Below are 15,484 nucleotides of genomic sequence, written 5' to 3' on the forward strand. Positions count from 1 at the left end.
GGAGCTCTTGGGGCTCCACAGCCAGATTCAGTGCCCAAATCTCACCAGAAGACTATTCCGTGAAGACTACAATGACCCACACCTGGGCATTGACACTGCCTCCAAATATTGGGGCTAGGCTTGACACCATTGCTTCATGATTCCTGTTTCTAAAGACCAAAGCCTGCCTTCTAACCTCATCACAAATGGATTCTGAGTACTACTCACCTCCTCACCTTGCTTACCTTCAAATTGAAGTGTTAAAGAGACTAATCTGTATGCTGGAGCCTACGTCATGTGCCTGACCCCTAGCTGCAGGCCAGGCTACGTATACTAATTTTCAATGGCTACTATAAAAGCAAAACAAAAAACAACTTTAATGCCTTAACAACCAAATTTATTGTTTTTTACTTATGGAGGTAAGAAGTCCAAAATGGGTCATGTTTTTCTAAAATTAAGGTGTTTGTAGAGCCCCATTCCTTTGGTATGCTTTAAGGGAGAATCTGTTTCCTTGCCTTTTCCAGCTTTATAGAGGCCACTCTCATTTTTTGACTTTTGGTCCTCTGTCTCCATATTCAAATCCTGCAGACTGGGCCTGAATCCTCCTAATACTGCCATCTCTCTGGTCCCTTTTCCAATTTCCTCCTCCAATTTTAAAAGAACCTGGTGATTATACTAGGTCTACATGTATACTCCAGGCTAATATCAGTATTTTAAGGTCAGCTGGTTAGCAATTTGAATTCCATCTGCAACCTTGATTACCTTTTGTTGTGTAATCTAACATTTTCATAGTTTCTGGGGATTTGAATTTTAACATCCCTGGCCAACCATTATTCTGCTTACACAGTTCACCCTTTTGATCACCAAAGATTCAATATCCTTCACACATAAAATATACATTTGCTATATTCCAAGGCAATGGTGGGATAGACATAGAGTAACAGTTATCGACATTCCCTTTTGAAATGGGAGAAAATGAAAGGCAAATGGAATCACCAGTCCAAAACAATTTCAAAATCCATTTTCAAAGCCTGGAGATAATCTTCTTTGATTCTTAACTCTGTCCTCTGAATCATTCTTCCTTTTTGAACAATGGTAGAATGTGCTTACAGCTGAATAGTTTTATTTAGCCTGTTTCTTGCATGCAGAATTTTGAAAGTCAAACAACCTTCTTTCATTTTGTCCTCTTTTAGCTCCCTTTAATGCAATCTAGCTGTGTTTCTTGTACAGTATTCCTAAGAGCTTTGTGATTCTCTCTAGTATATTTCCTTTATTACATACTGCTATGTATGTATATATGTATGTATGTGTACATGTATGCATGCATGCATGAATATATGCATGCTAATAAGCAAGAGGCTCCTCTAGAGGTCATCCCTAGATAATTAAACCTCTAATTTTTGATTCTGCTATGATGGCTGATGGGTTCTATGAGTCACATACTTAATCTTTTCAATGATTCAGCCATACATTCATTTTTTTTTCCTCTTCCTGATAGTAAGTCTCTTAATTTTAGCAACCATTGTAATCAAGATGGGCTGAGAACCTGCAAATCACAGTCCTGGTTCCCTTTTGTTTATGACAAATTTATCCATTCATCTCAAATTTTATTATAAAAAGCAAGAAGAACCAGCTCATATCCCCAACACATTGTTTGGGAATTTCTTCAGCTAAATACTCAGTTTCAACACTTATGAGTTCTGCTTTCCCCATAACTAAAGGCATAATTCTGCCAACCTTTCTGTCACTATATCAAAAGGACCGTTTTTCCTTCGGTTTCCAATAACACGTTCTCCATTTCTTTCTGTGCCCCGAAGAATACCACCTTTAACCTCCATAGTTCTACTAACAATCTGTTCTCAGTTATATAGGTATTTGGCAAGGTGATTTGAGCTTTATTTACCATGCTTTGATTTTTCTCTGAGTACTAGTAGCAGAAACATTAAAATTGGTATTTCTACTAACAATCTCTTACAAACAATTTAGACTCTTCTTATTATGCTCTTCAAAATTCTACCAGCCTCTACTCATCTCAGTAGATGCAGAAAAAGCATTTGAGTAAATTCAACATCCTTTCATGATAAAAACTCAACAAACTGGCTACAGATGGAAGGAACCCTAACATAATAAAGGCCATATATGACAAGTTCACACCTAACAACATGCTCAATGGTATAAAGCTAGAAGCTTTTCCTGTAAGATCAGGAAGAAGGCGAGGATGTCCATTCTTACTACTTTTATTGAACTTATTACTGAAAATCCTAGCCAGAGAAAGTGGGCAAGAAAAAATAAAATGCACAAACCACAAAGGAAGAAATAAAATTGTCCCCATTTGCAGATGATATATTATATATAGAAAACCCTAAGGACTCCAGTAAATAAAAATAAAACTATTAAAACTAATACATGCATTCAGTAAAGTTGCAGGATACAAAATCAATACATAAAAATCAGTTGCATTTCTATACACTAATAACGAAAAGTCAGAAAAAGAAATTAAGAAAACAGTCTCATTTACAATAGCATCAAAAACAACAAAATACTTAGGAATAAATTTGACCAAGGAATAAATTTGACCAAGGAGGTGAAAGATCGGTACACTGAAAACTATAATACTTGGATGAGAAAAGTTGAAGAAAACACAAATAAATGGAAAGATATTCCATGCTTATAGACTGGAAGAATTAATATTGTTAAAAATGGCCGTATTGCCCAGTGCCAACTACAGATTCAATATAATCCCTATCAAAAATTCCAATGGTGTTTTTCACAGAAGTGAAAACAATACTAAAATTTGTATGGAGCTGCACAAGACCCTGAATGGCCCAAACAATCTTGGAGCTGGAGATGATAAAAGTTCGGATTTCAAACTCTATTGCAAAGCTATAGTAATCAAAACAGTATAGTATTGCTATAAAAACAGACACATAGATCAATAGAACAAAATAGAGACTCAAGAAATAAACCCAATCTTATATGGTCAATTAATTTTCAACAAGGGAATCAAGAATATAAAAGGTGGAATATAAAATGAGGGAAATGAAGAGACCTTCAATGAATGTTGTTAGGGAAACTGGATAGCCACATTTAGAAGAATGAAATTGGATTCCTGTCTTACACCATATATAGAAATCAACTCAAAGTAGATCAAAAACTTGAACTTAAAATTTGAAACCATAAAACTTCTGAGAGAAAATGTAGGGATTTTAAACATAAAGTACTTGATTTTTTAGATTTGAGACCAAAACCAAAGGCAACAAAAGCAAAAAATAAACAAGTGGGAACCCTTGTGCACTATTGGTATAAATCTTAATTGGTGCAGCAACAATGGAAAATAGCATCCAGGAACCTCACTCTGGATATATATCCAAAGGAAATGAGAAACAGAGTCTTGAAGAGATATCTGCATGTTTATGTTCTTTGTAGCATTATTGACAAAAGCCAAGGTTTGGAAACAACCTAAATGTTCATAAGGGAATGAATGGTAAAAGATGTTATATATATATACATAATATAATATATATATTATATATAATACACATACATATATATATGCATATATGTTACTTGGATTCTACTAGAATTACTCAAGTTTATGCACAATTATTAGGTAGGAAATATTTTCCAAAATGATCAAGGAATTTGTAAACTCACTGTTGCACTTTGTATTTATCAGGAGAAAGATTCTACAATCTTAAAGGATTTTTTCACCAACATTAGATTAAAAATTACTGTACACAAGAGACCCAAAAAGGCTAATTTAGGTTTACATTGCTAAGAATGGCAGATCTAGAAACCCAAAGTCCACATACTTTAGAAACCAACTCTCAGGAACAATAGGCTTCTCTGAAACAACTTGTTAAATGAATTTGTCCTCTCCTGGAGTGCTATTTGTGTGGAGGATAATTATTTCTAATTTTTTAATGGTAGTAATAATACTGGTAGTAACCAGTAATAATGGCAGTAATACTTAGCAATGATCCTAAGAGGGATGCCTTTTTTTTTCTTAGGCAGCCCAATAAAAGTAGTTTTTTTCTACAACTCTACTCTGATGTAAATTTCCAATCCCAGAGTGCTTTATGAGAGAACACTCTTCAATTGATTTTTATGCCTGGGTGCCCCAAGATTGTCAATCTATGAGGAAACTTATACAACACTTTTCTTAAATGGGGGCAGTATTGCTACATAACAAAGTACCCCCAAACTTAAATAAGAATAGAGACATATTGCAAGGAATTGGCTTACAAGGTTGTGAGGGCTGACAGAGAAAGTCTAAAATATAAAGGATGCTACAGGGCACAGGTTCAACTCTAGAGTACAAGTTTAAACAGCTGTTCACAGGTAGAATTTCCTTCTTCAACTAAGCCTCAGATCTGCTTTACGGATTGAATAAGGCCACACAAATTATCTAGGATCCTCTATTACTTAGTCAACTAACTATGGAATTTAATTGCGTCTACAAAATACCTTCACAACAACACCTGGATTAGTGTTTAGGTAACTAGGGACGATAGCTTCCCTGAGTTGATACACTAAAAAGGCAAACACACTGGGCAAGTACATTTTCTGATTTCTATCTTGGGTATCCAGGGCCCATAAGAAAAGATTCTCAAGCACAGGAAGTATGCACAAAAGGTGCCAGGTGGCTAGAACCCATGACAAAGGGCCACTACACAAATTCACAATTCATATGATTTCTCCCCCCCAGGTTTCCTTTGAAGCTGGTGGTGACATTCTTCCTTTGCTGGTGATACTTTTTTTCTTTTTTACACCAATATTAACTTCATATTTCTTTTATTTTTCAATTTTACTTATTTCTCATGTTCTTTTCATTTTGTTACTCTTTAGTCTTAATCCTTTTCTCCTCCTCCTACCATTGTGTATTCAAAAATATCTCTCTATAAACATTTATTTCCTAGGATGGCATATTTTTCTTTTCTTTTTCTTTCTTTCTTTTTTTTCTTTTCTTTCTTTCTTTTTTTTTTTTTTAGCTGCCCTCTGCCACACATCAGGAGTCCCAAATTCCATTTTTATCTTGGACTGTAAAGAGTCCATGTGATGTTGAATTTTATAACTTGAGAATCAATAGAGTCAAATATCATACAAATGACCTCTGCATATTATGATGGAAATGGTCACAGTAGATGACACACTAATAGCTAGGAGCCTGCCAACTTAAAATTAGGTTTAACTTAAGAAGAAATAAGTGTGAGTCAAAGCAGAACAAAAAATATTTGATCTTACCTTAAACTTCAAGCATGTTCATCATTGAAAAAGTGCTTGGGATCAATGTAACACTTTATAAAATAATTACATCCTTCTTCAAAGATAAAATATTATTTGTGAACATTGTCAAAGTATATCTCTATTAGATATCTTCATAAGTTTCTTTATAGTGCATAAATCAATCTACATCAACTATTTTTTTTGTTAAGCAACTTATGTATGTTCAGCTTTGTTATTCACAAGGTCAAAGGTAATACGATTTCCTTTATGCTTTTTTCAAACTAAAGTATGTATAATTTGTAATATCTATTCCAATGGTGAACTTTGGAGAAATAGATAAAAAATTACTATTCTCTGGAAAGGAAGAATGTAAAATGAATAAAAATTATTTAGATGAACTGCTTCTACTGTTGAATCTTATGAGAATCTACCAGTGAATCTTAAATTGTATTTTATGAAGCTTGAGCTTCCTAACTTTGAGATAAATTATATTCGGAGAATTTCAAGTATCTTTTCTAAATCTCCAAGCAGAATTCCAGTTCTGGTGTGAACATACAGGTAACATAGAATATTAAGAACAATAGCCTCAGCTAAAAACAAATTCCCAACCTACATTTTCAAGAAAACTAGGATCAGCAAAAAAAATTCCACAGCCAACGAATTGTGTTCAAATGTTGCCAAAAGCAGAGGTCCACAGCAAGCCATGGGGTAGGTAAATCCATGGGAATGTGCCAGGAGGTAAGCAAGGATCTGTAGAGGAGGCCTAGAAATTGGAAACTCAGAAATTGCTAGAGATGTGGTAATCCCTAAGCCAATGAAATGCAAAACATTAAATCCCATATAATGTTTGCCTCCATTACTATGAGATTAATGCAGTGACTGAGATGAGATTAAACAGTGACTGGGTGGGAGTTCCAGGGCCTGTGCCATGCAATTCAAATCTAATCTTGTATATTTGGTTTCTGTAGTCATGTGATGGCAACTCTCAGGTCTGGTTTAGGTATCAATGGAGAAAATTCCAGATCACTTATTATTCCAGAAATATTTCCAGTTAGTTGATATCCATTCTGTATATCCAAGCTGGGTTAAAACTGGGGAAGGGGAATACTGGGATCATGGCTACTCAACCCTCCACTTCCCACCTTGAGATGGGAATGACACCAGTTGCTCAATGGCTTCTCAGTCTGTCTGCCATATTTATCTTCCACTTTACCTGAGAGGAGATCAAATGTTAGTTTACCTCCATTTAAGAATAAGGTTTAACAGAGAACAGGAGCTACTTTCTCATTGCATTATATTATTATAATTTGCATTATCAGGGCATATTATTACAAGATTTTACCATATTGACTTCCAGAAAGAGAGGGTTCCCCCAGAAGATAAGCATTGGAATTAGAACCAGTATTGAACATAGCAGAATTTCTAAAGAAACAGAGAAGACTTAGAAATTGAGGTGAGGATTACTTCCCAGAGATAGTGGTTTCAGCAAATAGAACTCTATAAGTGAAGGTATATCTTGTAAGGCAAAAGCTGTGAGATGTAGGAAAGCCAGGGCTATTAGTACAAGATCTCTTTTAGGAGATTTCTGAAAGCCAGAGATGCTATATAAATTTTTTAAGTCCCTTGCAGAGACAAAAGGGAAATCTTTAACTCAGGAAGCATGGACAGCCACTCTGGATCAATCCTATTATTGCTGCCCAGGAATCAATCTACTAATAGTCCATTCAAATTCAATGACTGCAAATTTGACTAGCAATAAAAGAACAAATCCCACCTCTAAATATCAATGCCTTAAGAAAAAGGTTGGACAGGTTTAACTGTTGTGTCACATTATTGGTGAAAAGTATAGTGTAATATTACAACATCAACTAAAAATATATTTAAGAAAGTATTTACTGTTTTAAAGAAAGAAGTAAGAAAACAGAAAGTGCCAAAGTACAGGAACACAGAGAAGAGGTGGTCTATAAGAGCAGCATGTGAAATTGGAGTTATCAAAAACCTGAGAAAGAAATGAAAGAAAAAGACTTAACTGTATCATAAATGAAGAAAAAACTACATCAAAAATATATTGATACAAACTATAACTGAATCAAAAGCTTGATGTCCAAGTGATGTTCTAGATGGACTAGAAGAAAACACGAATAAACTCCTGTATAACCTTAGAGTAGGAAGGCCTTCCCAGCTGTGATTTACAGTCCAGAAGTCTTAAAAGAATAGATTAATAAATCAAAAACATCTGCAAAAATACTCCAAGCAAAAGCAAAACACAAATGAGCAGTAATGGCACAAGTGCTCTCTGAGGGGATGACCCAGCCTTCAGGTGCTTGAAGAGAAGAAAAAGGTGGGTACCTCAGAGCTGCTGTTGCCATTCTAAGAAAAGGAGGAACAGAGCAGACTTGAGTGGTTCTCTGCGGAGGAGGCAGAAGGTGGTGTGTTGGCTTAGGAGCTCCTGACAGAGAGGAGGGAGGCTGAATGTTCATCATGGACTTGGAGGAAGCCCATGGCAAAAGCACCAGCAAGATATGGTTCAGCGTTTCTCACAATCCTGGAAGCAAAACATTAGTATATCAGTTCAGAACTGCACTTGCATAAAAAGACTAAACCTTCAGTTCTGTGAGCTATGATTCAGGCCCAACACAGATTCACATTCTCTAGCAAAGAGTGTCCAAATTCCTATCTTCCAAAAGATATTAATATGTAAAAGGATTCTAAATAATAGATTAGAAAGAGCTCAACAATTCTGTAAAAGGGGGCTAAAGATATACATTAAGAGTTCAGGGATAAAAGACATGTAAGTGGGTCTTAAGTACATGAAAAGATGCTCAATCTGGCTTCTAATCAGAAAATGAAAAAAATTGGAGTTTTTTTTTTTACTTATTAGATTTATACAAATCTAAACATGTGATAGTATGTCCTTGAGAGGGGTTTAAGAAAATAATTTCTTTCATTCACCACTAATAAAGATGCAAAATACTACCACAGTGGAGAGAAAAATGGCAGTATCTTGCAAATTTACCAACCCCACTTCTAAGAATCTACACTAAACACACTGTGCAAAATGAAGGCACAAGGCTATTCACTGCAATAATACCTGTAATAGCAATGGATATGAGGGGACTCAAGTTTCCATCAATGGGCGTCTGATGGGTTAAATTATAGTACATCCACAAAATGGAGTAAACTTTTCTTGTCTCAGAAGTCAAATTCACAAAAATGAACTTGGCAAGGCAGGACTTGAGGAGCTGTGACCTCTATAATTATTATTTATGAATGAGAGAGACCTGTCTAAGCATCCATTTTTTTCTTCTCTTTATATATATTTATATTTTCTTTATATATACTTTTTATTTATATATGCATATATGATTATAATTACACACTGACATCTTAAACTTCTCCAAACTGAAATAGGCATTAAATCCAGAGATTGGTTTCATAAGTGATTTTTGGAGGTTGCTTTTGGATTTGGGTAAAAAGATGTATCTACAAATTAATAATATTTATATAATTTGGAAATTATACAACATAGCATTGAGAATACTGTGAGTTGGGAAATCACTTTTTACAGAAAGCTAAAGAAAAGCCAGGACCTTTCTTTATTCTTCCTAGTCAGCCTGTGGAAGATGTCTGATTCAATCCTACACTTTAAACTCCTAGGCAATTGCCTTTTGATTACATACAAAAGGATACCTGTTTTTTGACAAAATATTAACAATAAATAAATCAAAATCATTTCTCTAAGCATTTTACTTAAGATAACTACACACTAACTTCTGTTCACACAAAATAACAGAAAAATACTAGCAAAGATATATGTTATTAATAAATCTCCATAGATATTTTCATAGATATAAATTCAGTCACTTGATACGTTTTAAGTTAAAATGGTTTAATATACATGTCATTCGACAGCCACATGCAGAAGAATGAAACTGGACCATTCTCTTACACCAAACACAAAGATAAACTCAAAATGGATAAAAGACCTAAATATGAGACAGGAATCCACCAAAGTCCTAGAGGAAAACACAGGCAGCAAACCTCTTCGACCTCAGCCGCAGCAACTTCTTCCTAGAAACATCGCCAAAGGCAAGGGAAGCAAGGGCAAAAATGAACTATTGGGAATTCATCAAGATAAAAAGCTTTTGCACAGCAAAGGGAACAGTCAACAAAACCAAAAGACAACTGACAGAATGGGAGAAGATATTTGCAAATGACATATCAGATAAAGGGCTAGTATCCAAAATGTATAAAGAACTTATCAAACTCAACACCCAAAGAACAAATAATCCAATCAAGAAATGGGCAGAAGACATGAACAGACATTTCTTCAAAGAAGACATCCATGGGGCACCTGGGTGGCTCAATCCTTAGGGGTCTGCCTTTGGCTCAGGTCATGATCCCAGGGTCCTGGGATCAAGCCCTGCATTGGGCTCCCTGCTCCACAGGAGGCCTGCTTCTCCCTCTCCCATTCCCCCTCTGCTTGTGTTCCCTCTCTCCCTATGTCTCTCTCTGTCAAATAAATAATGTCTTTAAAAAAAAAAAAAAAGACGTCCAAATGGCCAACAGACACATGAAAAACTGTGCAACATCACTCTGCATCAGGGAAATACCAATCAAAACCTCAATGAGATACCACCTCACACCCATCAGAATGGCTAAAATTAACAAGTCAGGAAACGACAGATGTTGGCGAGGATGCGGAGAAAGGGGAACCCTCCTACACTGTTGGTGGGAATGCAAGCTGGTGCAACCACTCTGGAAAACAGTGTGGAGGTTCCTCAAACAGTTGAAAATAGAGCTACCCTATGACCCAGCAATTGCACTACTGAGTATTTACCCCAAAGATACAAATGTAGGGATCCGAAGGGGTTCTTGCACCAACATGTTTATAGCAGCAATGTCCACAATAGCCAAACTATGGAAAGAGCCCAGATATCCATCGACAGATGAATGGATAAAGAATATGTGATATATATATATATATATATGCACACAAACACACACAATGGAATATTATGCAGCCATCGAAAAAATAAAATCTTGCCATTTGCAACAACATGGATGGAACTAGAGGGTATTATGCTAAGCAAAATAAGTCAGTCAGAGAAAGACAATGATCATACGATCTCACTGATATGCGGAATTTAAGATACAAAGCAGAGGATCATAGGGGAAGAGAGGAAAAAAATGGAACAAGACAAAATTAGAGAGAGAGACAAACCATAAGAGACTCTTAATCATCGGAAACAAACTGAGGGTTGCTGGAGGGGAGGGGGTAGAGGGATGTGGTAACTGGGTGATGGACATTGGGGAGGGTATGTGTTGTAATGAGCACTGGGTATTATATAAGACTGATGAATCACAGATCTGTACCCTGAAACAAATCATACATTATATGTTAGTTGAATTTAAATTTTAAAAAATTAATAAATAAAAAATAAAAAAGATGTAATGTACATGTCATAATATATCTATGGTAGATTATTATTCATGATTCACATTCTCCTTCCTTGTGAGAGAAATGAGAGGATACACAACTCCTGGGGCAGGTGATTTGCAATGCTGTCTGGAGATAGAGTATAATTCCCAATTCTACCAACTTTAGACTTGACCATGTGACTAGTTTTGGACAATGTGAACAAACATGGTTATACAACATCCACAGACACTGTTAAGTATTATATGTTTATACCCGCTCTTATCTTCCACTTTCCTGCAGAATATTCATGTACTATACAGGTGCTACTCCTTTTCCTGTGTTCTGGAATAAAGAGACATGCCAGTCATACCCCAAATGGAGCAAAACTGCAGCCTGAAACAATCTTAGCCTGAAGCCCAGCAACTGCAGCCAACCCACAGCTACATACTGTGTGAGTGATAATTACAAACTCATTTTAAGCCATTATAATTCGGATGATTCTTCACCATTATAGCAAAGCTTAGTAATATTATAATTATATTCCATTACAGAACCCCATTAAATACTCTTTACCATTTTTTTAAGATTTTATTTATTTATATGAAAGAGAGAAAGAGAGAAGGAGGATGGGGCAGGGGGAGGGACAGGCAGAGGGGTAGGGAGGGAGAGGGAGAAGCCGACTCTCTGCTGAGCTGAGCAGGGAGCCAGCTGGGGGCTAGATCTCAGGACCCTGAGATCATGACCTGAACCAAAGTCAGACACTTAACTGACTGAGCCACCCAGACACCTGAAATCTTTATGATTTTTTAAAATGATTTTGTTTGAGTCTCATTTTCTCATAATAATGAGTATATACATATCTAATGCATAATCTTATCCATTTTTCTTAAATTTTAAATATATATTCCATACATACATTATATATATATTGGTTAATTTCTGATATATTATCACTGCATTTTTTGCTTGAATTTCCCATTTTTTTTCAATTCTATTATTTGCAAAATAAAATAATAATCCTAATAAAAGTTTGTATACTGGAAAAAAATAAGATGGTTGTATTAAATAATGAATAAAATTTCAACTACCTAACAAATTCAATTGAATATACCTAACCACCATGCAAGTCTCCAGCTGACAAAATGTATTAACATTTCTAAAGAAACAAAGTCATACAAAAGAATTGGAATCCCATGTAGGGAGGGCTACCTAGGGGAAGAGAAGTCACTGTATCTGCAGACACTTGTATTCTGGCCCCTATGTCAGTTACTGACTTTTTTGTTTTTTTTTAAAAACAAAATAAAATTGAATTTGGTTAATGTGATTTTTTTTCTCTTAAACTTAGAATGATTGTTTATCAGTGGTTAATTTTGAGCCCAGGAAATTCACTAATGCAGTTATTCCAGGTGCTGTTTAAGGAGCATGGGATAGGTGTATGAAAAAAAAAATATCTCTGCCCTCATGGAACACAAAAATTTACCAAGATAATGCTATATTCTGATTTTACTTGAAGTAGCCTATTGGCCTTCTCTTTTTGGCTTATCTCTACAATTTCCATCTGTTATAATTCCCACGTGTTTTGTCAGCTGAAAGATGCATTTAATCATCCAACTCATATCACGCTGGGAAGCCTGCTGGAAAGAATCAATGAATATGCATTTTCCTGTAATTCTAAATTTTGTCTAGTAGTAGTCATACTTTATTCCTTCCTCAGTGGTCTTGAATTCAGATGGCACCCAGTCAGTTGAAGATTATCTTAAAACTGTGTTCTCTACATTGGACAAGTTAGTTCATTTTCTACATTATTTACTCCCAGATTTGGTTCTTCCTATTTTTGCTCAACATAAAAAAAGGATAGCATAAGTGTCCACATAAACTTGATAATCTGCAGTTTGAATTTTCTCTTTAATTGCCTCCAGGATGCTTGGAAAAACCCAACATGAAAATAATCATCACTCTACAAATATTTATTGAGCATCCATTGTAGGTATATGCTATGTATATCCTATCAAGTTATGCAGAAGCCATTGAAGACACTGATGACAAAAAATTCCGTTGAGAAACAAAATGGGCTGGACTACAATGAAGATGGAGAGAAAAAGTTTTGGGAATTTAATGGACCTATCTGGAATCCTGGTTCTGACATTTAAATACTTTTGCAAATTTGCAAGGCATACCAGCTTTCCAAATCTTGATTTCCTTATTCAAAGAATGAGATGCCATTACCTATGATCGTGAGAATAAGGATTTTAAAATGTATCTAAAATCTTGGCAATTGCTTCTCAGCCTTTTGGCTAAGATCAAGTGTAGTATCTGTTCTTATCAGTTTAAAATCTTGGTAAAAAAATAGCAGTTTGACATTTTAAAATGCACTTACTCCTGGAATAAAATACAACCTGCTTATTTACTATAGATTTACAAAGCTGTGTGTGTGTGTGTGTGTGTTAAGTGTATATACAAAAGATACTAAATAACAAAACAAGGAAAGAAAAGAGACTTGATTAAATACCATAAAAGTTCAGGACAAATCTAAAATGACAGAGAGTGAGGTAGTTAATGGAAACTTCCCAGAAGAAGTACAGTTTTAGAATATGGGAAGACGTCTTTTAGATGAAATTATGTGCATGAGTAACTATCAGTTCTAATTTTAATAAGATGGCCATTTTATAGCACTATGCATTAGTAGATAATGTGGAAAATAATACAGGAGTTCCTTTCTTAATGGTCTTAAATAATAAGTTAAAGATTCCTTGTTCTGATCTGATGGCATTGAGGGGCAACTACTGATTTTTTAAGTTAGAAAGGACATGATAGAATGGTGATTTTAGAACAAAATATACACATACATCTTTGCCCAGTAGGTGATTCCTATAAGCAGAAAGATTTACCTTGCTACTTTTGGATGTCTCTCACCATCATTAGAGGTCATGCCAACAGGCCCATATAATTCATCTGTTAAACACTTGGAAGGAAAAATATGAGGCAGGGTATGATAAAAGACAACTGGAATACTTAAGTTCCTCACTAATATCTTGTATTATGAAGTGATTAAATATTTCTATCAAATCAAATATGCTTCTTTTCTCCTTGAAACAGCATTGTGAATCTAGTAAGAGAATTCCTTTGATTTTGTATGCTTTAGGGCAACCAAGACACATGATTAGGTAGATGGCCCAGCCTTAATGCATTTTATCCTGGAAAGAATAGGGGTGTGAACCTAGATCTCCTGCTGCAGAAGGTTAAAGGCCCTTCTCTGCAGGTGGAAATTAAATGTATTGCTCCTAAAGAAGAGGCTCCTGAGAGAGTGTTGGAAATTCTGGCAACAGAACTCAATTCCCATATCCCATTTTCACTTTACAGGGAGGCAGATTCCCTTGGGCCAAGGACAGCATATTGTTCACACTTTAAAGCTTCCCTCACCATGATTGTAACAGCAAAATATCTTGTGACTGAGCTATGCATCTAAAAGAGTAATGTTTTAAATAAAAAAAAAATTTTTTTTACATATTATTTTTCAGTTACACTAGCTCTTTTTCCAAAAAAAACCCCACAGATTATACTGTCAACACAGTTCAGGAAATAATAATTGCTCTGTTACTTCTGAAAAGACATTTTTTTTTCTTAAACATCACTGCCATCTCAAAACAAGCTGTAGAGAAAAAAAACAAAAACAAAAACAAAATCTTAAAACCTTTTCAGGTTACCTTCAATTTGTTATGGAGCAAGAAATATTTTTAGGTATTATTTGTTCATTCTTCCCAAATTATAAATTCACCAAAAACATATAATTTGTTGTAGTCCTATCATTTTAATATTTTTGGGAGAAATTCAATTAAACATTTGGTAAGGTTTTCTTTTCCTTTTTTATTGAAATATAATCAACATACAATATCTTACTAGTGTTGAGTGTACTCATTGTGATTCAATATTTTTATGCATCACACATTTTTCACAGAACCAGAACAAAGAATCCTAAAATCTGTATGAAACCATAAAAGACCCCAAACAGCAAAAGCAATCTCGAAAAAGAAAAACGCAGCTGGAAGTATCACAATCCTGATTTCACGTTATACTACAAAGTTATAGTAATCAAAACAGTATGGTATTGGTAAGTTTTCTTTTGATGACTTGCTAATTTTCCTCCTTTTAATAACTTAAAAGAAAGTAAATTGAGAATGTTAAAAATGGATTTGGAAAGATATCTTTGATTAGCATAGAGAAGGATATGAAATATTTTCACTGGCTCTGTAATAATAAATCACTGGATTAATTTAAAAAATCATATTTTCCTTTAAAATCATCAACAACCCCAGATGCAAGGAAATATAAGAGAAATAAACACCAGTTGATGAACACTTCATAGATTAAGCAAGAGATGGGGTGCTCCATTCTTAAAGCCAGTAGCTAAATTTGGGATGTGGCCGACCAATGAGCAAGCCTAGCACCAAAAAAAGGACAATGTATGCTCAGAGGACATGAACCAGCCAAACTTTTGATAATTGAATGTGCTGACATGTCATATTAGATTCTGGAGAGCCCCAGTGAATGCATTATACTCTTGATATAGAGCAATTCTCCCTAACAACTGTTGAGTAAGGAGAAGTAAGGAAGCCAAATGAAAAGCAGATTTCCCCTTTATTGTATTGTATTCTGCTGTATAAGGAGATTATATACACATAGAACATATGCCAGGCATCTATATTTTTTCAGGTCTGTGTTTCAAGATAGTATTGTGTTACAGTGTGGGAATTTGTTCTAAATTTTTAATTCTCGAGGTATTTGCATAAAGTTGAGTTTTAAAAATTTATTTATTTTTAATCTGGAAGTTTATATCTCTTAATGCCCTTCTCCTATTTT

The 15,484-nt window shown here is 34.9% G+C and overlaps 1 pseudogene; it reads left to right on the forward strand.

Annotated features, from left to right (window-relative positions):
- The first annotated feature begins 12,901 nt into the window (after nt 1-12,901).
- LOC114211569 (U2 spliceosomal RNA) lies at nt 12,902-13,009 on the forward strand (annotated as a pseudogene).
- The last annotated feature ends 2,475 nt before the right edge of the window (nt 13,010-15,484 follow it).

The sequence above is a fragment of the Eumetopias jubatus genome, unplaced genomic scaffold, assembly GCF_037043125.1.
Source record: "Eumetopias jubatus isolate StellerSeaLion01/CBP00866 unplaced genomic scaffold, mEumJub1_p1.0 scaffold_3, whole genome shotgun sequence".
NCBI lineage: Eukaryota > Metazoa > Chordata > Mammalia > Carnivora > Otariidae > Eumetopias > Eumetopias jubatus.